Below are 24,093 nucleotides of genomic sequence, written 5' to 3'. Positions count from 1 at the left end.
TGGAATCCAACGTGTAAGTAGTCAGCCCTGAATGCCCATCTATTCTCAAAATTTTGGTTTTCCCTCAGAGTTATTTCAGGCCGTACAACTAAATTTCTACCTAAGTTTTACTACCTAACTCTAAAGTCTTCATGAGTATAGGCTGTGTCACGCTACCTGGGATTGCTGGTAATGTACTGATTACTAGGAACCATGAAAGCATTACTGATCTCTCTCAGTGTATCACTTGCTTCCTGGATTCTATATGCAGTGTCCTAACCACCCGGTTGAAATACCTTGAAGACCAATATCTTTTAAAAACAAGCCCTTATTCTCCACACCTCTTTGAATACTGCATTATACTCCCCAGTTTCCCTTGCACTGATCAGCCTCTGGAGACATTTTTCCCCAGCCTCTTTTTCCTCCTAGTCACAGCTTACTCAGTCTTTAGTAGTGTATCCCAGCATGAATCTTCAATCTGCCTGAATTGTGACAGATGATGCTAAATCATACCTCAAATTATGGCACAAGCTACTATAGGGTCTCAAGAACTTGGTCTCTAGGAACTAAGGACAAATTTTGTGTTCACCTTCTCTACCACATTTGTGATATTATTTACTCGTAGCCTATAATTCCTCAGCTTTATGTTTTGAAAGTGAGGAAACTACTTCTTTTTAGGACGCCCATCTATAGAAGTCCCCAATTTCTGGTTTTTTTTTTTTTTTTTACATCTTTATTGGAGTGTAATTGCTTTACAATGGTGTGTTAGTTTCTGCTTCATAACAAAGTGAATCAGTTATACATATACATATGTCCCCATATCTCTTCCCTCTTGCATATCCCTCCCTCCCACCCTCCCTATCCCACCCCTCTAGGTGGTCAGAAAGCACCGAGCTGATCTCCCTGTGCTATGCGGCTGCTTCCCACTAGCTATCTATTTTACGTTTGGTAGTGTATATACGGGGAGGGGGAAGGGTAAGCTGTGACAAAGTGAGAGAAGTCCCCAATTTTTTATCTTCACATTTCCTTTCTCTGGATATTATGTTTTCCTTAACTAACGAAAGCAAACAAACTGTGATAGATAATCAAGGGAGAGATTTGATGGAGTAAGCTATAGTATGAGGATGCTACTGTGAAGATAAATGAGATGCTAGTAGCTAGGACTCCAATAGAGACTAGTGGCGTACTTCAATGATACATACTAGGAACAACTGTGTATAGCAGTCAGAGTTGAACTATAAGGGTAAAGAAATAAAAGCTTCGCAAATTCATAGATGAAGGCCAGTCTATGTGGGGCTAACATAGTTCCTTCTTTATTGTTTTGTATCCTTGTAGATTACATCAGTACAATGGATGTCAAACTGATTAGCCTGGATTAAGAGGTAACTCCAGTGTTACAGTCCCATACATCAGCAGCATGAAGCTGAACAGCAAGCTTCAAACAAGCTTTACCAGAAAGACTTCATGACGTTCTTCTTATATGACTCTTTACTGCAAATATCTGAAAATGATTTCATGTTGTTAAAGCAGAAAATGGCTTGATTTTGTGTGATTCTTCTACCCTGATTCTTCTGTATTCTTTTTGAAAACTGACAAACTATACAAAACAGATATGGAAAGAGGAAGGTGAAGAAGAATCAGAAATGTTCTGAGGAAATATGGTGAAATAAAGAATGTTCCATAAAGTAAAAGGCAGACTTTTTAAAGAGATAAGCCCACATTTGCCCATACCAACAAAAGTCAATTTTGAGACAATTAAAAGCAATCTTGACTCAACAAAAATACAAGACATAGACTTGTAAAAGCAAATAACATGTACAATGAAAGCATGCCTGCTCATCAGCCAATAAGAGGAATAGAAACAATAACGATGACAGATGATGATGTACACTTTTGTAGGTTTGTTTCTATCGACATGCAGTGCAGCTCCACAGCAGTGTCTAACCACGCTCTCCAACCCTTGGTGATGAACTTTGCTCTGAATATCCCCAAAAGACCATCCACTAGCCCATCAAACAGGCCCATTTCACTTTGATTTCCTTTAAGATCTTTATTCCTGGTAAGGCTAATTAGAAAATACAGCCAATCCGCAATAGTTAAAGCAATAATGATCAGTAAACTTTCAAGTAACAGAATTTCATGTGCAATAGGCCATGAAATAAAGTGTAAATTTCTTAGCATGAAATTCAAAGCTATGGGTCCCATACATACTGCCCCTAACTAGCCACTCCAGTTTGATCTTCCAGTTGGTATCTTTGTTTGATCCTCATTCAGGGTATACTGCCTGCTTCTCCTCAAGCCGACCTCTCTCATTCCTACCTCTAGGATTTTGTTCATGATAATTCCACCTCTTATGTCCTCCTCCTACAGCTTCCTATCAAAATCATATCTGTCCTTCAAAGTTCAGTTCAAATGCTATCTCTTCCATAAAGAATTCCATAATCATTCTAGCTTGAAGAGTTCTTGACAATTTATGAACTCTGAGAGCATTTTGAATGTATCATTCATAAGTAGGCTGAGTATATCCTCATTTTCCTAGGTCAGTGATTCCTATTTTACCAGTATATTTATTAATAGTTCTCCTTTTATTCTCAAAAGCATTCCAGTTTAGACAATATATTACATGACCAACATACCTATATGACTATGGTATTTGTTACATCCTGTTTCATTTTTTTATATTTCTATATACATGTTTATTCCCTATACAGTAAGTCTCCTACATACGAACGAGTTCCTGTCTGAGAGCATGATCTTAAGTCCAATTTGTTCCTGAGTCCAAAGAAGTTACCTAGGTACCCAACTAACACCGTCGGCTATATAGTACTGTACTGTAATAGGTTTATAATACTTTTCACACAAATAATACATAAAAAACAAACACAAAAAATAAAGAAAGCATTTTTAATCTTACAATACCTTAAAAAGTACAGTAGTACAGTACAACAGCTGGCATACAGGGGCTGGCATCAAGTGCACAGGCAAGAAGAGTTACTGACTGGATGAGGGAGACGAGGTGGGAGATGGTAGAGCTGAAGGATCGTCATCAGTAGGAGATACCAGCTACATTACCGGCTGCTACATCTTAGCAGTACCAGCTACATCACCACTGCTTTTATGCCTGCTTCTGGACATCCTGGGCTTGAAGTAAAGATACTGTACTACTTTACTCTATACAGTACTGTACAGTAAAGTACACAAAAGCACAGCCACTTGTAGAGGATGCACACATGTGACGATGTACGCCAGACACGCGAACTAACTTATGTGATTGGACATGCGAATGCACGTTCACGTCTTTGAAAGTTCACCACTTGAAGGTCTGTATGTAGGTTACTTACTTTACTACACTGTAAACCTCTTTGTAAACAGAAACCATAGGCATTTAAGAACTGTGACTTTCATATGGTTCAATATGCATTTATTGAGTTAATTAATGGAAGAGTTGCTGATTTTTTCATTAACAGGATTCCAAGTTGTAAAATACTGAAAGACTTATCTCTTGAAGGCCAAAGACTATGCATTATTAAAATGATGCTAATAATGAAAGACTCAGACCCTAAATTACGGCCAACCAATCAGAGATCCAAGATAATCTATCCATTGCTTGAAGGTTGCATTAGAGTGTTAAGTGGGTCACTTTGAGTTCTTATACATGATGATCAAGGCAAGAAGATCTGGAATAATATATCTTCTTCAGGCTCTAATGTAGCATCACACCTTCAGCTAACTCAGATGATGAACCTGGAATAACCCTATGTATTTCTTCTAGAAACAGAATTATACCAGGAAGAAGCCCAGAACTCCTCCTGCCCAATACATGGTATATTTAGGAAGTAATGGAATGGTTTTCTTAAGAAATGAAAAGTTAACATCTAGTTTTTAATTTTCTTCCAAATCATATTCAATTCTCCCAATAAACCAATAAGTCAGATAAAGTTAATACGGTCTACTCTGTTAAAATGAATTAACCAGAATAAAAGCTTATTGGCGTAGACAGAAAAAATGTACCCAGACAAGTGTCACCACCCTTTCCAGTTTTGGAAAAGCAGATATTAACTCAGATTCCAGCAGTAATGCTCACAGAAGTCTAAATTACTGAGGAAATACTAAACACACCCAGTTCTTAAAGTGGAGCTTGGTAATAAACAGTCCAAATGAATCTTCAGATCTCTACTGCTGCCATTTTCAAGTTGTTATATGAAGACCAGAAGGGAAAAGGATAAAGGGAAAGTTGTCTTACATCATTTACCAAGCCCATGTTTGGTTTCCTTTCACCCCCTTTTTTTAAAATATAGCAATCTCTATAGCAAGTAGAGATCATGAAGCCCTACTTTTCTCTGCCCTCGTCCTTTATCTCGCTTTTCTTTTCAGGAATTCAGTGAGGCAGTGTTTGGTAATAGTGTCAAATTAGTAAAAAACCTGAGGTCTACCAATCTGACAATGATATGCCTGTCACAATGGGTCTACTTTCAGCATGTACCAGGCATAATTAGAATCAAATATCTACCTCTTAGCATTTCTCATGGGTTCATCCAACTTGGAAAGCTCTCAGGTCATTAAGGCATATCAATTAGTAATATGATTTTCTCCCAGCCCCCAGCAGCTAGTGAAGCATACATTAAAGATGACATCTGTAGTCAAAATTTGAATGTGCACAATTTGGAAATGTCTGAAAAACTCATTTGCTTAAAGTATTACGTTGCAGCCATTAAAAAATATTTTATCCTTTTGGATGAATGTCCTATGAACATTTTCATACCTATTAAATAATATTAATTATATGAAGGTTTGGAAAACATACGAATCATTAAAAGTAGAAATAGGATGCACAATAGCCTGCAAGAACTAATGTTATCACTTTTGTGGCCAGCTTAACACATTCTTATTATAATCATTTTTAACTGAGTCATCATGACCCAGGGGGAAGATACTTCCTTTGGGAATACACAGGTGGGGGCAGAGGAGACAGGAAGGAGATATCACAGTCTCAACATACTTTAAATAGTCACATAAGATACTAGTCATGATTTCATCAACTCAGTTAAATAGACTCTAATAGATACTGTTTGTAAAAGCAATTCTTTACAGATTTCACTGTGTGATACTCCTGTTGTTTCCTGGCTAAAGTACAGCATGAAAAATGAGTTGGTTTCTATTTAGACCAAAACAAAAATAAAAAAGAAAGAAAGAGAGAGAGAGGGAGGGAGGGATGGAGGGAAGAGAAAGAGAGAACTTTACTAATGCTGAGATTCTATGGTCTTAAGTACAGATTGTCTTAAACACAAAGATGCTATATGATATTATTCTGTGCCATAATTTAGAGGTATGTTCAATGTCTAAAAAAAAATTGGTTAGTAGTATTAGTGGTCAACAGGGATAGCCCCACTCATACGAAAGCCTATTGGCAAGGTGTTAGGGCAAAAAAGAATCTTCCTCACTGTACTGCTTCAGTATCTGAAATTACCCATAAATTTAATGTCTCAAAATGATTAATTTAGAGGCCCAAATTATGGTATAAATATTGCATATGACGAGAGGTGTGCTTAGCTCAGGTAAACAATCTGATTAGTTGGGTAAAATCATTACCAAAGTTGGGTAAGAAAAAATGTGAATAAAGTCTGATAATGGGTATAGGTAAGGAAAGCTAGAGTACTGACTTTATTTAGTTTCTTATATTTTGCAAAAGCCTTAAACGAGGCTATGTTTGGGAAACTGGACTTGAGAAGTATGATGATGGGAGGCGACTTGTGATATTTCTCCCCAGGAGCCCCCTGTGTTAGTCAGGATTCCCAGAGAAACAGAACCAATAGGCTGTATATATACGGAAAGAGATTTATTATAAGAAACTGGCTCACGTGATTGTGGAGGCTGGCAAGTCCCAAGGTCTACAGGGTGATTCCTGGCAAGCCAGTAAGAGATGACGGTTTAGTCCTGACCTTATTCTGTAGGTCTGAGAACCAGGAAAGCCAATGGTATAGTTCTAGTCTCAAAGCCGGCAGGCTCCAAACCCAGAAAAAACTGATGTTTCAGTTCCAGTACAAAGGCAGGAAAAAGCCAGTGTTACAGTTTGAGGTCCATCAGGCGGGAAGAGTTCTCACTTACTTAGGGGAAGGTCAGTCTTTTTGTTGTAGTCAGGCCTTCACCGGATGGGATGAGGACAATCTGTTTTACTCACTCTACCAATTTAAATGTTAATCTCATCTATAAATAGCCTCATAGAAATATCTAGAATAATGTTTAAGTATCTGGACACCCCGTAGCTGAATCTAGTTGACCCATAAAATTAACGTCACACGCCTCTTTTCCTATAGACTTAACTTATGTTAACAAAGCAAATAGTTACTGAGAAAATGGAAGGGCACTGATGCTGGGTGGCTACAAATGCATGGTTGAGAAATGATTTTTAAAAAAGCACTTTTATGTAAAAAAGTTTTTAACAGGGTTTCATGCCTGGGTAGGGGGAATAGGAAAGAGTAGACCATAAGCTCTAGGATAGCTGGAGTTCTATCTGTGTGATCACAATAGTGTCAGTGCCTAATAATACATACCACACCATTAAATAATTCTTCATTGACTTACTAAATAGATGAATGAAGGTTCAAAAGATATAGAGAAGCTAGAAAAATAAGACAAAACGTTAACATCAGAGAATGTGATGGGTTGAGGTCAGAAACTCAGATAAAGATAGAGATATAAAAATTCAGTCTGGTAAAAATTAAATGTCCAGAGAATTTGGGACAGTGCCTCTACTGAGGACAAACATTGCTGTACAAACAGTAGTACTCATAAATACTTAACTGAAAATTAATGAATTAATAATGACTCTAGGACAGAAACTATTTGCTCTCCATTTCTGTTGTTGATGTTGTTATTATTTTTTTTTATTTTTTTCCCCATCTAGATTACCTCCTCTAATACTGATGGTCTTCCTAGAGTGCTACTCACTACCTTTTATCATACTGTCAGAATACTCAGCTAAAGTTCATTCTGTTATAGAAAACTGGATTTATCCTTAAACACCTAGTCTAGCCATATGGAGATGTCTGGTTGCCAGACATAACTTTCCATTCTGGTGTATTTCACTGCCATCCAGACTCAAGCCATCCTTCTCTATGTATCTTGAGCTGCTGACTTGTAAGATTTTATGGAGGTTACAAGGTTCAGAAGGTGCTTTGTAAGGAATAAAGTAAGAGTCTCAGTGATAAAAGCTAAAAATATACATTTCTTTGTTATAAATAAGGATTGCATCCATCCATCCATCCATCCATTCATTCAAAAAATACTGAGAACCTATCATATGCCAGGTAGTCATTTGGGCACTAGGGTTACAGTAGTTAGTCACATACATGATACCTGCTCCAGTGAATCTTATATTCCAATAATAGTTCAATCTAGAAACAAAATGAAAGTTACTTCTAGGCCACAGGGCTGGATTGTGTTCATTCGCCAACTACAGAGAGCACAATGATCTAGCAGACCTAGTGAAAACAGTCAACAACACTTAATAGCTTTATTCCCATTCCAGTGTTCTAAATGCCTTTCCCATTTGTTCTTATAAATGATGGTTTATCATTTATCCTTTCTAATCTATATGTGACCACAACTACCAGCAAACAAAATGTGGGCTGCCCACGCCAATGCATAAATTCCTAACTGGAACAAAAATTGATTCCACCCTGTCCTTTTCAAATGCTCTTGACCCCAACCATTCTAAAGAGGCCATATTTCTATATTAAGTAACAAAATACAGAAGGAAAAAAATAGAGATAGATTTAAAAAGACAAAATCCAAAGAAAATAAGTGGTTTAAAGAAAATATGTGATGATGGTGTGGGGTGCTATAAAGCTTTTATTGCCACTTACTTGGGAAGACCAGCATAACTTATGGCCAGTGCTGACACTTATAAGTAATGTGGTCACAACAAACTCACTGCGGTAAAAACTTCAAACATCTCCACCACCACATATTATACACTTACACATACACCCGTAATTTAGTAACTCTTCCAGCTGCCTTCCTCTGTGATACTTTATTTCTTGATGCCCCTTCTTAATGGCACAAATTCATTTTTAGCACAGCATGTGGCTCATTAAACATAGAGCTCTGATCATTTTTTTAAAAAGCCTGCAACAGTTAATGCACCACACCTGACACTGTGTCTGCCACAATAAATACTTTGGATCAATCTTCCCTGTGTCAGGCACTGCTAAATAAGTCGACGGTTTCTCTCATCCTGGTGAATAAAGATAAGGTTCACCTTTATTGAGTCATTTGGACCTATTGCCGCAACACTGCTAACTACACAAATCATGGAAGATCAGAGTGACGAGGGACCTTAGATCCTAACTAGTGAGTTTTAAACTATGTTCCAATGAGCCTAAGAGCTGATACCATGGTTGACACCATCAAACCATGGTTCAGAATGGTTTGATGAAACTGAGGTAGCTTCAAGCAGAATAGCTCTATCTTAATCTGTTCTATGTATGGGAGTTCTACACAAGATTTTATTTGAAGCAACATTTATGGTGAGAAAATGCACGCACAAATAAAAACTTATAAACAAACTACCAGAAAATCACTAACCTGGACAAATATTCCCACTCCCCACTTGAGAGATGAGAAAACAGATCTCTACAAAGGCCAAGTGATAAATATATATTCACACAGCCCCTTGGAGGCACAACTGAGACCAGCTCAGTTAGTTCCCCTAAATCCCAGTCTGTTGTTCACCCTATGAGACCACAATGAATTATATGCCTGTAATTAATACTATTTATGACCTAAACAGTGTTGGAGTGGGGCCCAGTACCATATGTGAGACAAACTATATTAGACATAATATAGTTTCAGACACAATATACTTTGCTAGTGCAAACACATTTTGTTTTTTCTTTTTCCTGGGTAAAGGGAAGGGTACATGCTAATAAAAAAATCTTCCAACTTATAACTTTCAGGAAATCATGGCATCGCTGAGAGTGAAAGAATGAATATAAAATACTGGCGGGAGTATGGCTGAGTAAGAGGACATGGAGCTCACCTACCCCCGTGAACACATGAAAAATACATCTACATGTAGAACAATTTTCATGGAAAACAAACTTGAAACTGGCAAAAGGACTCCTGTACAGCCAAGGCTGTGAGAAAGATATACATGCAATTGGGTAGGATGAGAGAAAAGCATCAGGGTGGGACCTGTGCCCCTGGGAGGGGACTCAGAGGAAAGGGGAGATCACAAAGGTAGACACTCACTCTGGGAAGTGGACAGGTTAAGCCACAGACCGGGCGTCCTGGAGAAGCCCCCTTGGCTGCTTAGAGAATTGCTGTGAAAGAAAAGCTGTAAAAGCCTAGACTCTACTCATGACGAGTGCACAGGTGCTGGCTTGCCCCCAGGCAGGGCAGAGAGAGGTCTGCCCTAGCAGCTGCTCCCTCACCGCACTCCCCAGTCCGAGCCAAGCGAACGCCCCCACCCCATTCACTCCATGTCCCAGCATAGCACTGGATCTAGGGTGGCCAGGACCTGGGAAAAGACTTGATCTAGGGACTCAGGGGTGACCTGGGGATCTGAGGCAAAGCCCAGGTAGGGAGGTGCTTACTCAACCCGCTGCCCAGAAATAGCCAACATTTCGGAGGGCAGCACAGCTGCTGGAATTCCTGCAACAACCTAGCTGCATGCCCCAGCTGAAGACAAGTGAACACTCCAGCCCCACTCACTCAGTACCACAGGCTAGCACTAGAACTGGAGCAGCCATGACAGGGGAAAAATGTGACTGTGGCTTGCATCTGAGCAGAGTCACAGACACCTACACAAGCAGAGCATTAGAACTCTGTAAGTGCCCAAGTCCCACTTATTTCAGCACTTCCCTCCTTCGGGGAAAAGGCCCCAGTGAGTTGAGAAGGAAAAACTCACACTTAAAGAGAACAGAGCTAGCTCAAGCCTGACCCTCAGGGTTTCTACTCCAGCAACTTGGGAGCAGACCCCACCCCTGACAGGACAGCAATGGTCACTGAGAAGAGAGGAAGTCCTGCTTTGTATCCTGCCTAGGCTCTAATTCCTCCATCACAACCACATTCCCTACCAAGGTGATATCTAACAGCACACCCTGAGGAAAGATGTGACTGGTGTCCACATCAAATCCAGCACTCCCACCAAAGGCACTGGGCACATGCAGTCTACACAGACACACTCCCACATAAGAATACCCCTTCAGAAACAAGATAGGCAACTATTTCACTTAAATTCACAGAGACAGAGAAAGTTAAACAAAATGGAAAGGCACAGGAACTGTTCTCAATTGAAAGAAAAAGAGAAAACTTCTGAAAATTAAATAATGAAACAGAAATGAATGATATGCTGGACAACGAATTCAAAACATTATTAATAAAAATGTTAACAGAATTACATCAATGCTAACTGATGTAAAAACAGATCATTTTAACAAGGAACTAGAAAATATAAAGAAGACCCAATCAAAGAAAGATAATTTAATATCTGAGATAAAAAGCACTCTAGAAACAATGAACAGCAGACTAAATGACACGGAAGAACGCATAAGTGATCTGGAAGATAGAATAATGGAAATCACCCAATCAGAAGACAGAAAGACAAATTAAAAAAAAAAACCAAACAGTTCCACATGAAGAGATCTCAGAGATAACATCAAATGTGCCAACATGTGCATTATAGGGTTCCAGAAGAAGACAGAGAGAAGGGTATCAAAAATGTATTTGAGGGGCTTCCCTGGTGGCACAGTGGTTGGAATTCCGCCTGCCAATGCAGGGGATGCGGGTTCGTGCCCCGGTCTGGGAAGATCCCACATGCCGTGGAGCGGCTAGGCCCGTGAGCCATGGCCGCTGAGCCTGCGCGTCTGGAGCCTGTGCTCTGCAACGGGAGAGGCCACAACAGAGTGAGAGGCCCATGTACCGCGAAAAAAAAAATGTATTTGAAGAAATTATGCCTGAAAACTTCCCAAACCTACAGAGGGAAACATATCCAACCACAGGATGCACAGAGGGTCCCAAACAAGATGAACCCACAAAAACCCCCACACCAAGACATATCATAATTAAAATATCAAGAGTTAAATATAAAGAAAGAATTCTACAGACAGAAAGATAAAACAGAGAGTCATATACAAGGGAATCCCAATAAGGCTATCAGCTGATTTCTCTGCAGAAACTTTGCAGGTCAGAAGGGAGTGGCATGATATACTCAAAGTGCTGAGAGGGAAAATCCTGCAACCTACGATACTCTAACCAGCAAGAATGTCACTTAGAATACAAGGAGAGATAAGAACTTCTCAGACAAGCAAAAACCATAAAAATTCAGCAATACTAAACCTACCCTAAAAGAAATGTTGTAGAGTCTTATCTAAATGGAAAAGAAGTAAGAATCTACAGGGAAGGGAAAATCCCAATAGAAAAGGCAAATATATAGTAAGGATTGAAGGTCACTTAAATAGGTTAGTACGAAGATTAAAAGACAAAAAAATTGTAAAAGCAATTATAACTACAATAAAAAGAAAAGGGATAAGCACAAATATGTAAAATATAACATCAAAAAACCAAAATGTGGGGGAGAGGAATTTAAAAAATGTAAATCTTTTAGAATGTGCTTGAGCTTAAGTGACTACCAGTTAAAATCAAGTTAATATAATTATGGGTCAATATATATGAAATCCATGGTAACCATAAATCAAAAACCAAAGATACCAAAAAACCAAAAGAAAAATAACCAAGCATACTACTAAAAAAACTCATCACATAACATTGGGAGAAACAAAAAGAAGAAATGAACAGGAAAGATCTACAAAAACAACTGGAAAACAAATAATAAAATCCCAATAGGTACATATCTATCAATAATTACTTTAAATGTCAATGGAATAAATGCTCCAATCAAAAGAAACAGGGTAGCTGACTGGATAAGAAAACAAGTCCCTCTACTATGCTACCTGCAAGAGACTCACGTCAGAACTAAAGACACTAACAGACTGAAAGTGAGGAGAAGGAAAAAGACATTCTATGCAAATGGATATGACAAGAAAGCAGGGGTAGCAATACTAATATCAGACAAAATAGACTTTAAAAGAAAGCCTGAAACAAAAGACAAAGAAGGGCATTATATAATCATAAAGGGATCAATAAAAGAAGAGGATATTACACTTGTTAACATACACAAACCCAATACAGGAGCACCTAAATATATAAAGCAAATACTACCAGACATAAAAGAAAAAATAGACAATAATATAATAATAGTAGGGGACTTTAACAAACCACAGATATCATTGGACAAATTATCCAGATAGAAACTCAATAACGCACCAGTGATCTTAAATTACACAACAGAACAATTGGAGTTAATAGATTTTTACATGAAATTCCATCCAAAAACAGCAGATTACACATTCTTTTCAAGTGCACATGGAACATTCTCTAGGGTGGACAACATACTAGTTCAAAAAACAGGCCTCAACAAATGTTAAGAGGACAGAAATTATATCAAGCATGTTTTCCCACCACAACAGTATGAAATTAGAAATCAACTAGAAAAACAAGAAAAGAACAAAGATGTAGAGAGTAAAGAACATGCTACTAAAAAACCAAGGGGTCAATGATGAAATCAAAGAGGAAAGCAGAATATACCTCGAGACAAATGAAAATGGAAACACAACTTTCCAAAATCTATGGAATGCAGCAAAAGCAGTTCTAAGGGGGTAGTTTATAGCAATACAGCCCCTTCTCAAGAAACAGAAAAAGCTTCAAACATTTTAACTTACCATCTAAAAGAATTAGGCAAAAGAAATAAATGCAAAAATAAACAAATAGGACCTAATTAAACTTAAAAGCTTTTGCACAGAAAAGAAACCATCAGAAAAATGGAAAGACAACTTATGGATATGCAGAAAATGTTTCAAATAAGGCAACCAACAAGGGATTAATATCTAAAATATACATACAGGGCTTCTCTGGTGGCTCAGCGGTTGAGAGTCCGCCTGCCGATGCAGGGGACACGGGTTCGTGCCCCGGTCCGGGAAGATGCCACATGCCGCGGAGCAGCTGGGCCCGTGAGCCATGGCCGCTGAGCCTGCGCATCTGGAGCCTGTGCTCCGCAACGGGAGAGGCCACAGCAGTGAGAAGCCCGCGTACTGAAAAAAAAAAAAAAAATATATATATATATATATATATATACATACAGCTAATACAACTCAATATCAAATAAACAAACAACCCAATCAAAAAATGGGCAGAAGACCTAAATAGGCATATTTCCAAAGAAGACATAACAGATGGCCAACAGGCACATGAAAAGATGCTCAATACCACTAATTATGAGAGAAATGCAAATCAAAATCACAGTAAGGTATTACCTCACACCTATTAGAATGGCTATCAACAAAAAGCCTACAAATAACAAATGTTGGAGAGGATACGGAGAAAAGAGAAGCCTTGTACACTGTCGTTGGAAATGTTAATTGGTGCAGCAACTATGGAAAACATTATAACGCTTCCTTAGAAAACTAAAAATATTACTACCGCAAGATTCAGCATTTCCAGTACTAGGTATATATCTGGAAGAAATGAAAACAATAATTCAAAAAGATACGTGCACCCCAGTGTTCATAACAGCACGGTTTACAATAGCCAAAACACAGAAACAACCAAGCATCCATCAACAGATGACTGGATTAAGACATGCTGTACACACACACTGTAAACATACACACACACACACATACACGATGGAATATTTCTCAGCCATAAAAAAGACTGAAATACTGTTGTTTGCAGCAACATGGATGGACCTTGAGAATATTATGCTTAGTAAAATAAGTCAGACAGAGAAAGTCAAACACTGTATGAAGTCACTTATATATGGAATCCAAAAAAATAATACAAATGAATGTACAAGCAAAAGAGAAACAAACTCAAAGATACAGAATACAAATTTGTGGTTACCAAAGCGGAGTGAAAAGGGGAGAGGGGCAAATTAGGTATATGCGATTAACAGATACAATCTATTATGTATAAAATACATAAGCAACATGGATACACAGTATAGCACAGGGAGTTACAGCCATGATCTTGTAATAACCTATAATGGAGTGTAATCTGCAAAAATACAGAATCACTAAGCTGTACACCTGAAACTACCATAATATTGTAAATCAACTAGACTTCAATAAAAAAAGAATAAATGTAAAGAATGATCTTATTTAAATATGTTATTGCCCAATCCCTCCAATTTCCTAACCACGCCCTGGCTTGGAGAAAAGCCCCTTCATAGATCCCTAAATCCAACATGTGCCACTTGTCAAGAGAAAAACCTATCTTTTGCACATTCACCTTTCTCTTTTATTGGATTGTTGAACCCCAAATTAATTAAGACTACAGAACCTGCTTCGTCTCACTTGAACATGTATACTCAGAAAAATCATTGTATGTGGTCAGAGAAGAGATAATAGTTCTATACCTCACAGAAACCATTTCACTGCTAAAAGAGACAGTCGACTATGAAGTGGAATTTTACTCTTAAAAATGCATTTTTATAAAAAGATACTTAGTTTGATATTAGCTATCAGGATTATACTATCTCATTGTGGGAAAACACCTACGTCTTTTTATATATAAAGTGAGATGCAGTATATGAAAGCGCCTTAATACGAGAATTTAGAAATATATCTGAACACAGCCTGTATTCAACGATGGTCACATTTTAGTTGGTTTCTCAAATAAACACCTAGTCATCTGTGTAAATAAGGTCAACAGATGCCAGAGCACAGAGCCCAGGCCGGGCCTTCTATAAGAATCTCCATGTTATTATTCAATAGCTTATGAGAATTATTTTCAACCTATATGATTTGCTACCCTAGCTTCATAAGTTGTATTCATTGTTGCTGTGTCTGACTTTGACACTTGATTACCCCTATCTCCCTGGTGATACTGCCCGAGTGCACAAACATCTGCCCCAACCAAAATGTGCACTCTGCCTGCATTCTTTTTCTCTTCATCTCTTTTACTTCTATCCCTAGGATGAACTGAGCCCTAGCCTATATGCTTCGTGAATAAAATTCCCCAATACCTTTTACTCAGTAACTGCAAAGGGTAATCTAGATTTTTTTTTTTTTTTTTGATTTTTTTTTTTATGGTATGCGGGCCTCTCACTGTTGTGGCCTCTCCCATTGCGGAGCACAGGCTCTGGACGCGCAGGTTCAGCGGCCATGTCTCACGGGCCCAGCCGCTCTGCGGCATGTGGGATCTTCCCGGATCGGGGCACGAACCCGTATCCCCTGCATCGGCAGGTGGACTCTCAACCACTGCGCCACCAGGGAAGCCCAGGTAAACTAGATTTTGATTAACTATTTGGTTCAACTGTCCACACTGATCAAAATCATAGCTAACTGGCAGATTTCTACCTGAATTGAGTCTAAAAGTTCCAGAAGGAGCTGCTTAGAGGTCCTCCTTGTAAATAAAGCTACTTGTTCAGTCCCCAAAATAACTAGATGCTTTTTCTAAGTTTATACAAAAGGAAAAGAACATATGGTGCACATTAAAAACATAAAGGATTGAAGAAGCCTTTGAAAAACTCCTGAACAGTAGAACTATGGGTCGCTGAAGGGGGGTTGAGATGATTAGAGGGATAGCCAGCTGCGTGATAAAGGGGAACAACCATTCTGCTCGACTGTGAAGCCGTCCCTGCCTATTTCAATCAGAAGTATCAATATATCCTGAACTTAACAGGAAGGAGGGCACCTGGGCAGGTCTCATTTTGTTTGTTTGTTTGGGGTAGACAGAACCCTGAAAGGATTTCTACCTTAATATTTTGCTAAAACCACATCAACTGAAAGAATTTTTTTCTTTGAACATCTAAGACATCTAAGGGTTAGCAAGATTCACGAATGTAGTCACAATGCTAAAGACTATTCCAAATGGATCAAATGGACCAAAATTTTATTCTCATCAGTGTTCTGGGTTGGCAATATGAAATTCACCAACTAACTGAAAACATTTGGCCTGTATCAGTGACTGCGTGAATGGAGACCTTGGCTCTGAAAGCCTATGGTTCAATCTACAAGTTGGAAAAAAGTGTGCACACAAGACACTTCATTACCCACACAATAGGCTGTAAATTATTTGCATGACGTTTTCTTTGCATTACAAGCCATGGGCCTGTAACAGGTTAGTGTAATATAGACCATTTAGGTGACAATAATCATAAGTTACAGATGGAAGCTCTATTTTGACCAGCCATTGTGCCTCCGTTTTGCCCAATTATCAATATGAAAAATCACTGCTGAATTTCAAAAATGGCTTCTTGGAACATCAGCTCTGATATACGGGATTTGTCATATTGGAGCTCATCGGTTTCAAAAGCACTTCATTCATTTGTCCCATATTACCAAGACTGAGATTTCACTGAATAATTGATAAAAGTGAAAACTATGAACTACCTTATACTCAGTCATTATGGTGTTGATACTACCTTTGTGAAAACTAACTACAGTATTAGCCAATAAGCACACAACCTAAATGATATGAGGCTATTTATCAAAAGTTTATATCTCCACTGATGTTTAAGGATCAAGGTATTGACCTTTCAGCTCTGGTCATTTCAGCAGCTTTTGTTTTTAACATCTTTATTGGAGTATAATTGCCTTACAATGTTGTGTTAGTTGCTGCTGTATAACAAAGTGAATCAGCTATATGTATACATATATCCCCATATGTCCTCCCTCTTGCGTCTCCCTCCCACCCTCCCTATCCCACCCCTTTAGGTAGACACAGAGCACCGAGCTGATCTCCCTGTGCTATGCAGCTGCTTCCCACTAGCTATCTATTTTACATTTGGTAGTGTATATATGTCCATGCCACTCTCTCACTTCGTCCCACTTTACCCTTCCCCCTCCCCATGTCCTCAAGTCCATTCTCTACATCTGCATCACAGCTCTATTTACAACAGCCAGGACATGGAAGCAACCTAAGTGACCACAGACAGATGAATGGATAAAGAATATGTGGCACATATATACAATGGAATATTATTCAGCCATAAAAAGAAACGAAATTGAGTTATTTGTAGTGAGGTGGATGGACCTAGAGACTGTCAAACAGAGTGAAGTCAGTCAGAAAGAGAAAAACAAATACGGTATGCTACCACATATATACGCAATCTAAAAAAAAGAAAAAATGGTTCTTCAGAACCTGGGGGCAGGAGAGGAATAAAGACTCAGCAGCTTTTAGTTATACAAATGTGGGAAAGGGAATAGATCTTCAAAGTAGTACGTAAGTTCGTGTGTGTGTGTGTGTGTGTGTGTGTGTATGATTATCATCAGAGTAATTTACAATGTTTCTGATCTTAGGCAAGAACAGATAAAGGATTTAGAAAAAAATACAAAAACTAAAATAGCATTTATCATGTGCTTATTGTCATGTGGCAAGCCCTGTATATAGAGTTACTCTTAATAGTCTTACCAATTGTATAAAGTAAATATTATAATCACAGTAGCCGCCCCTCCACCAATCTACATTGGTAATTCCCAAACTGGTATTTAATCTTGCTGTACATGGATAAACTCAAGATGTGCAATTGACAATTTCAGCTTCTGTTACTTAAGGTATAGGTGACGAAAATATGTGGCTGGTCAGGAGGTACCAGCACTGTATTTTCCATCAAGTAAGTGGGAGATCCATAGATCTAGGGAGGCAAGGAATGGGTTATGGTCAGAGAGATTGACTGAGGTGGAGAGCATCAGGCAGGTCATAAATGGCTAGGGAATGAGACAAAATTCAGAGTCTAGAAAGTTAAAGGGGTCAAAAAATCAACATTAATAAGCAGATTTGAACTTTAACCGTAGCCAGAGATGATTTGTTCTCTGCCCTATCTTATACTTCCTAATGGATATTAAGAGCCTTGAGCCCATAACTGGTCATCATCTCCAGAAAGAAGCCAAATCGGTATAGTTGAACTCTGCCCCAGATAAAAAGTGAGGCAGATGTGGTAAAAATACCTCACAGCTTCAAGCAAATGTACTTTTTAACACCACCTCCCCGCCATCCCCAATCCTGCTTTGGCTGGCACATTGTGATTCAGCAGTAAATTCCTCCCTCTCTCTTCCTTTTTTAATCTTACTAAGGCATTCAGGAAAAGCAGAAAATGTTTCCTCTAAATTCAAGGACTTTAAAATCTAAATGAAGAGAAAAAGTATGGGCAAATAAAGCCAGTTAAAAAAATACTAAGAAACATACACATTGCCATGTACAATAAATGCACATAGGCACTGATGTACAAAAGGAGTGATCAGAGACAGCTGCTGAACACCTTATCATACTAAAGGACATGGTTTGAATATCATGAATTTCTGAATTGCTGAAACAAATTTAATAACTAGTTTTTTCTTTGTCAGCAGGTGTTAATATATGTAGTATTAAGCTTACACACATTATACTGTTAAAACAAACAAATAATCCTTCTAACCATGAGCTCTTGGTGAGTCAATATTTTTCTGCAATAATCCGTGAGGTTCCCCAAAATATATCTGGGGCAGGGAAAAATATGTGGGGTATTAAGAGATAAGGATAAAGTACCTAAATGCAACTTATGGAATGAGAGAAAATATCTGCAAATCATATATCTGATAAAGTATTAATATCCAAAATATATTTAAAAACTTGTACAGCTCAAAGTAAAATAATAATAATAATCTAATTAAAAATGGGCAAAAGAGCTGAATAGACATTTTACCAAAGAAGATATTCAAACTGCCAAAGGTACATGAAAGCTGCTCAACATCACCAATCAGTAGGAAAATGCAAATCAAAACCACAATGGGACATCACCTCATGCCTGTTAGAATGGCTATCATCACAAGAGATAACAAATACTGGCAACGACATGGAGAAAAGGGAGGCCTTGTGCACTGTCGATGGGAATGTAACTTGGCACAGTAACAATGTGAAGGTTTCATAAAAAATTAAAAGTAGAACTACCATATGATCCAGCAATTCTACTTCTGGGTATATATCTGAAGAAAACAAAATCACTCTCTCGAAGAGATATCTGCATGCCCATGTTCATTGTATCACCATTCACAGTAGCGAAGACATGGAAACTAACTGTCCATCGACAGATGAATGGATAAAGAAGTGTGAGATAGATACAGACGTAGATATATAGATACAGATACACACATACCTATACACAATGGAATACTATTCAGCCATAAAAAGAAGGAAATCCTGCCATTTGCAAAAATGGATGGACCTAGAGGGTATTATGCTAAGTGAAATAAGTCAGACAGAGAAAGACAAATACTGTATGATCTCAATTATATGTAGAATCTTTAAGAAACTCTCACAGACGAAGAGATTAGATTTATGGTTATCAGAGACGGAGGTAGGGGGTGGGGGAATTGGAGGAAGGTGGGCAAAATGTACAAACTTCTGATTATAAGATAAGTAAAGGGATGCAATGTACATCATGATGACAATAGTTAACAACGCTACATGATATATTTGAAAGCTTCTAAGACACTAAATCCTAAAAGTTTTTAGCACAAGAAAAAAATTTGTAATTATATGAGGTGACAGATGTTACATAAGCTTATGGTAATCATTTCGCAATACATAGGTCAAGTCATTATGCTATACACCTTAAACTCAGACAGTGTTGTATGTCAATTATATCTCAATAGAACTTGAAAAAAATAAAATACATTGTCCTGCAGAAATGTTAAAGAAGAGATTGTGAGAACACCCACTTACTAGAAATAGTCTCTACACTTGGCAGTATACATGGTCAATATTATTTTTGCCCCATGGTATACTTGGTGGACTTCCATCTATCATCACAAAGTCATGACAGCCTAATTAATTCAATATAGGTTCACTTTCACTCTTGGTTGCCTGGTGGTTGAGGTCTGCTACTGTGATGATCCATACTGGATTGTCACCATCACTTTTTCAGTGACAGGGATGAGCTTCGCCTTGAGTTGATTGACCTGCAAATACTGAGGCCCTCCAACAGGAGAGGCACATCGCAGAACTACATCAGGCTGATAAACAGATACAAACGTTTTCACATTGATTTCAATAATCATACGTTTTGCCAAAGTTGAATTATACCCTATTTTTCCCACTGAAATCCAAATTAGCTACATGGTTCTATCAGATGAACTGAAGGCATTCATTTTTATTTTTAGGTGTTTTTTTTTTCTCTCAGAGGCAATCAGACTTCGCTGCTTCAGAATACAATTATGAACATACTTGTCTAATTTTTAGTCACACTCAAAATTTTGCATCCAGTTATTATTTATAGACACTGAATTGAACAGGTTTAGCAATTTTATATATAGTACATGTTTCTGTGTTATACACATATATGCACATATGTGTGTCTATTCATGTGTGCATATAATTTTTCCCAGCCATAATTACAAGTTTTTCACAATCTTACCTGTGCAAGAAAACAAGAATTTCTAAGCCAGTGTTAAGGTACTCTTCTATGACAAATGAAAAATATGATTTTAGAAACGAGATGTACAAATACGTCTTCTAAGTGTTTCTATTACAAAAGTACAAAATAAAATTATATATGCTACTTAAAAGAGAAAATTATTTCCCTAGAAATTTTTATCTTTTGGAGTATATATCTAATATGTACACCCGAGGCAAGTTTTCATCCAATCAATTTTGACCTTCAGTTCAGGCCTAAACATTTCCATTCCTTTGATCTCATCTGAAAAATGCCGAGAAAAAAGGAAGTCCTCAGGGAAGAGGAAGACAATGTACCTGCAAAGAACTATCTCTTTGTAGGTGTGCAAGGAGAAGTGTCCATGTAACAAATTGCTACTGTTCAATCCCATCAATTCAAAACAAGGATTTTGAACTTGCCAAGATGACTCAAGTGACCCATATGGCTGGATACATGGAGAAAGGAAAAAAGGTAACTTCAAACACATTAGTGTTGCAGCCTGCTTGTATTGACATGGGCTCTGTCCTTTCCTAATGGTTGGAATTAAGCTACTTCTCTTTTTAAAAAATGCTTCTTTGCTCACAGTTTTATCGCCCCTTCCCGAGGGCTTCGGCAGAGGGAAGAAAGCAAGTCAGATTATTGTAGGGAAATTCACAAAACACTCCAGTTGCTTAGGAAGTAGATTTTATGTGACCGTTTTATCTTGACAAAAAATACACTTCTGAATCCTGAGACTGTTCTGCTTTCCTGAGGATCTTTAATTTGACCAAAACCGAAGTATGAACTCTGGGCTTGGCTAGTGTTGCCTTGACCAGTTGGGTCACTTAATAAATTAAGGCTCTGGAAAGTGATGTTATGCACCGGAGAGTTTGTAAAGGATTAATCGCTCTGAATCCCATTATGACCAACAATTCGTCACTGGGTGGGTAAAGGGTACGAAACTAGGGTAGCTATGTGACTACCCACTCTTCTCTGGAGATAGCACATTTCAGGTCAGAATAAAATAAAATAATAAATAGACTGGGAAAAATTGGTCACGCCTCTCTGTGATGTCACAGACAAGGAACGAGGGCTGTGTACACAAGTAAGGTGGATGAATATGTTTAAACAGAACAATAATGAGCCATTGCTGGTGAAGCTGAAGTTGCCCAGGGTACATCTTGCATAGACCTAGTCGATAACTTCCTACCAATAAAAAATCTACATCTTGCATCCATCTATATTTGAAGTTGTTTGGAATGCTGCATCAAGCAATAAAACGATGTTTTCTTAGGATACTTGCATTTTCTCATGCACTGCATTGCCAACTAAGGAGCCAACCAGGGAAACTGTGTTTTTCCAATGAAATTCAACCAAAGTAATTAAGTTAATCTTGCCTCACCGTAACTGTGTTTCCAATATTATGTAGGTGCTAACAGGAAGAAGTCATGGTTTCTGCCCCATAATATCTTAAAGAATGATTAAGACCGTAAGCTCCTTGAGAACAGAGACCAAGTCTTTCTCATATCTTTGTCCTCAGTGCCTAAATAGTGGACTGAAGCAAAGTAGGTGCTTAATAAATGGATGTTGAATAAACGAGGGAAGAAGATGTAGGTATGACCTAATATGAACAAGAGACCATTGATATTTAGGTACTAGAATGGACAAGATAGGAGAAAGGGTAAGCAATATGAACCTATTTATTAAGGTTAAAGATGGTTGTATCAACACATGGCTCGAAGTTTAGTCATCGGTACATTCCTAGAACTTATCAGACTGAGTTGCTAACTTCATCTGGAATCCCCACTGAACTCAAAAAACAGCCTCAGGCTATGATTTTCACTTTCTCGCTAAAGCAGTGTGAACTGATCAAATGTGCCCAGAAAAAGAAAAAACATTTCCTTTCTTTCCTCTCATTTCCTTCTTTCCTTTCAGCGTAGGATCAAGAAGGGACACAGGGACAGGAAAAGAGAGATCACTGACACTGACTCATCGCGAGAGCATGTCTGGAGTTTATTTGATTACCCCCAACCCCATAAAACCAACTCTGTTTCCACTGTACTTCAGAAAAAGAATAGAATTTGGGGACTTGGGTATTCTGTTTTTCCCTGGCCTCTTCCCAACACCTTTCTAAACGACTGTCAACCTCACAGCAAGACATAAGCTTAGCCAGCACAGAGTACCTGATCTCCCATGACAAGCTTCCAAGAGTCACTGGCTTGGCCAGCCCGTTTAGCTTACCCACTTACTGGTAAGCTATACTATCTTCTGGAATTACTCATTTTGAATTTAAAGCGTCCTATAAAAAACTGAACAAATTTGTACAAAATCAGGTGTAGGAGAAAGTCATTCCTGGACACTCCTTCTTTCCTCTCTACTGTGGCCTCAGCAGCTCCCTCAAGGTTTCTATCCAGACCAGAGATGCAGCTCCTTTGTTTCTAGGCAGGCTTAAAAGAATCAGGCACTAGACAAGTGCTTGGCTACCGCCGTAAACAAATAGACTTAATTGCTTCCCGTCATCACTGTGATCACCCAAAGCACTGATATACAGCCTTTCCTCCATAGCAATAAAAAGGCGAGGAAAAAGCCAAGGTCATGGGTTGGTCTTCTACAGGCCAGACTGCGTTTTCTTCTAAATCTTAGCTGCAAGCTAAGCTCTTCCCAGACCCTGACTATATGTCTCACATTTATGTGATGCTAAGTTCAAACAGTCTTAGGCCCAGGGTGGCCCATTCTCACTACGACAGAAAGAGCACATCTCGATAAATGAAGAATGGTACACCTTTACCTCCAAAGGAGCTACCGACGAAAGGAGATAGAGACTAACATTAACTGAGTACGTGCTTTGTACCAGGCTGTCCTAGACGCTTTTGTCTCTTAATTCCTCCCCCAAAACCTGTATGTTACATATTTTGTTATCTCCATTTTACAAGAAAATTGAAGGTTAGAGAGGTTATAGGGAGTTATAAATGAGTAAGTTCCATTCAAGAAGGTACTGAAGAAGTCAGAAGAAATTTCCAAAATTTGAGTAAGACTGGGTCCTTATCATTTTTAACTGAAGGATTATGAATGCTCAAGCGAAAATAGCAGCTATGCTTTGTGAGTACTACAAAAGAGAAGACACCTCTCATCCTGAGTCTTTATGGCATAGACATACGCAGAAACCTATTTGAAGGGGAAGTGGGAGGTTGAATTCAGACAAACTGGTTACCGTCATTCAAAAAAATGTAACAGAACCTACTATGCACACCGCAAATAACAGAAAGGTATGGTTCCTGCCCTGTAAGGAATTAACAGTCTATTTCTTAATGATGAGGGACAATGAATCAAAATGCAAATAACTGCAGGAGGCCAATGAGTGGCAGCATTTATAACTGTGGACCAAGGCTGCTTGAATAAAGAGACAGGATATAAACAGAAACTTGAATGCAGAGAAAATCTTGGTTGTGAGTTATAATGTAGGATGGAGGAAACAGGCTTTGGAACTAGACTGAGCAAAGTTTAAATTCCAATCATTATTACTTCCTAGTTGTATATATTTGAGAACATCTCTTACTTTCTTGCTGTGTGGGTTAAATGACATACTATATTTGTTCTCAACAAATATTACTCCTCTTCTCCTTGTTAGGCAATTGTTGGAATTTATCCAAGTGTTTTTTTTC

General features: G+C 38.3%; 1 long non-coding RNA gene across 2 annotated transcripts in view; it reads right to left on the bottom strand.

Annotated features, from left to right (window-relative positions):
• The window catches only part of LOC137217232 (uncharacterized), a 430,021-nt gene that overhangs the window by 379,983 nt on the left and 25,945 nt on the right, over window positions 1-24,093 (bottom strand). For both annotated transcript variants that reach the window (XR_010940065.1, XR_010940064.1), the window contains exon 3: window positions 12,942-13,130. This is a non-coding gene — a long non-coding RNA (uncharacterized lncRNA). The remainder of the gene's footprint in view (window positions 1-12,941; window positions 13,131-24,093) is intronic.

This window comes from Pseudorca crassidens, chromosome X (genome assembly GCF_039906515.1).
Source record: "Pseudorca crassidens isolate mPseCra1 chromosome X, mPseCra1.hap1, whole genome shotgun sequence".
NCBI classification, from domain to species: domain Eukaryota; kingdom Metazoa; phylum Chordata; class Mammalia; order Artiodactyla; family Delphinidae; genus Pseudorca; species Pseudorca crassidens.
This window is presented reverse-complemented; position numbering and strand designations above follow the sequence as displayed.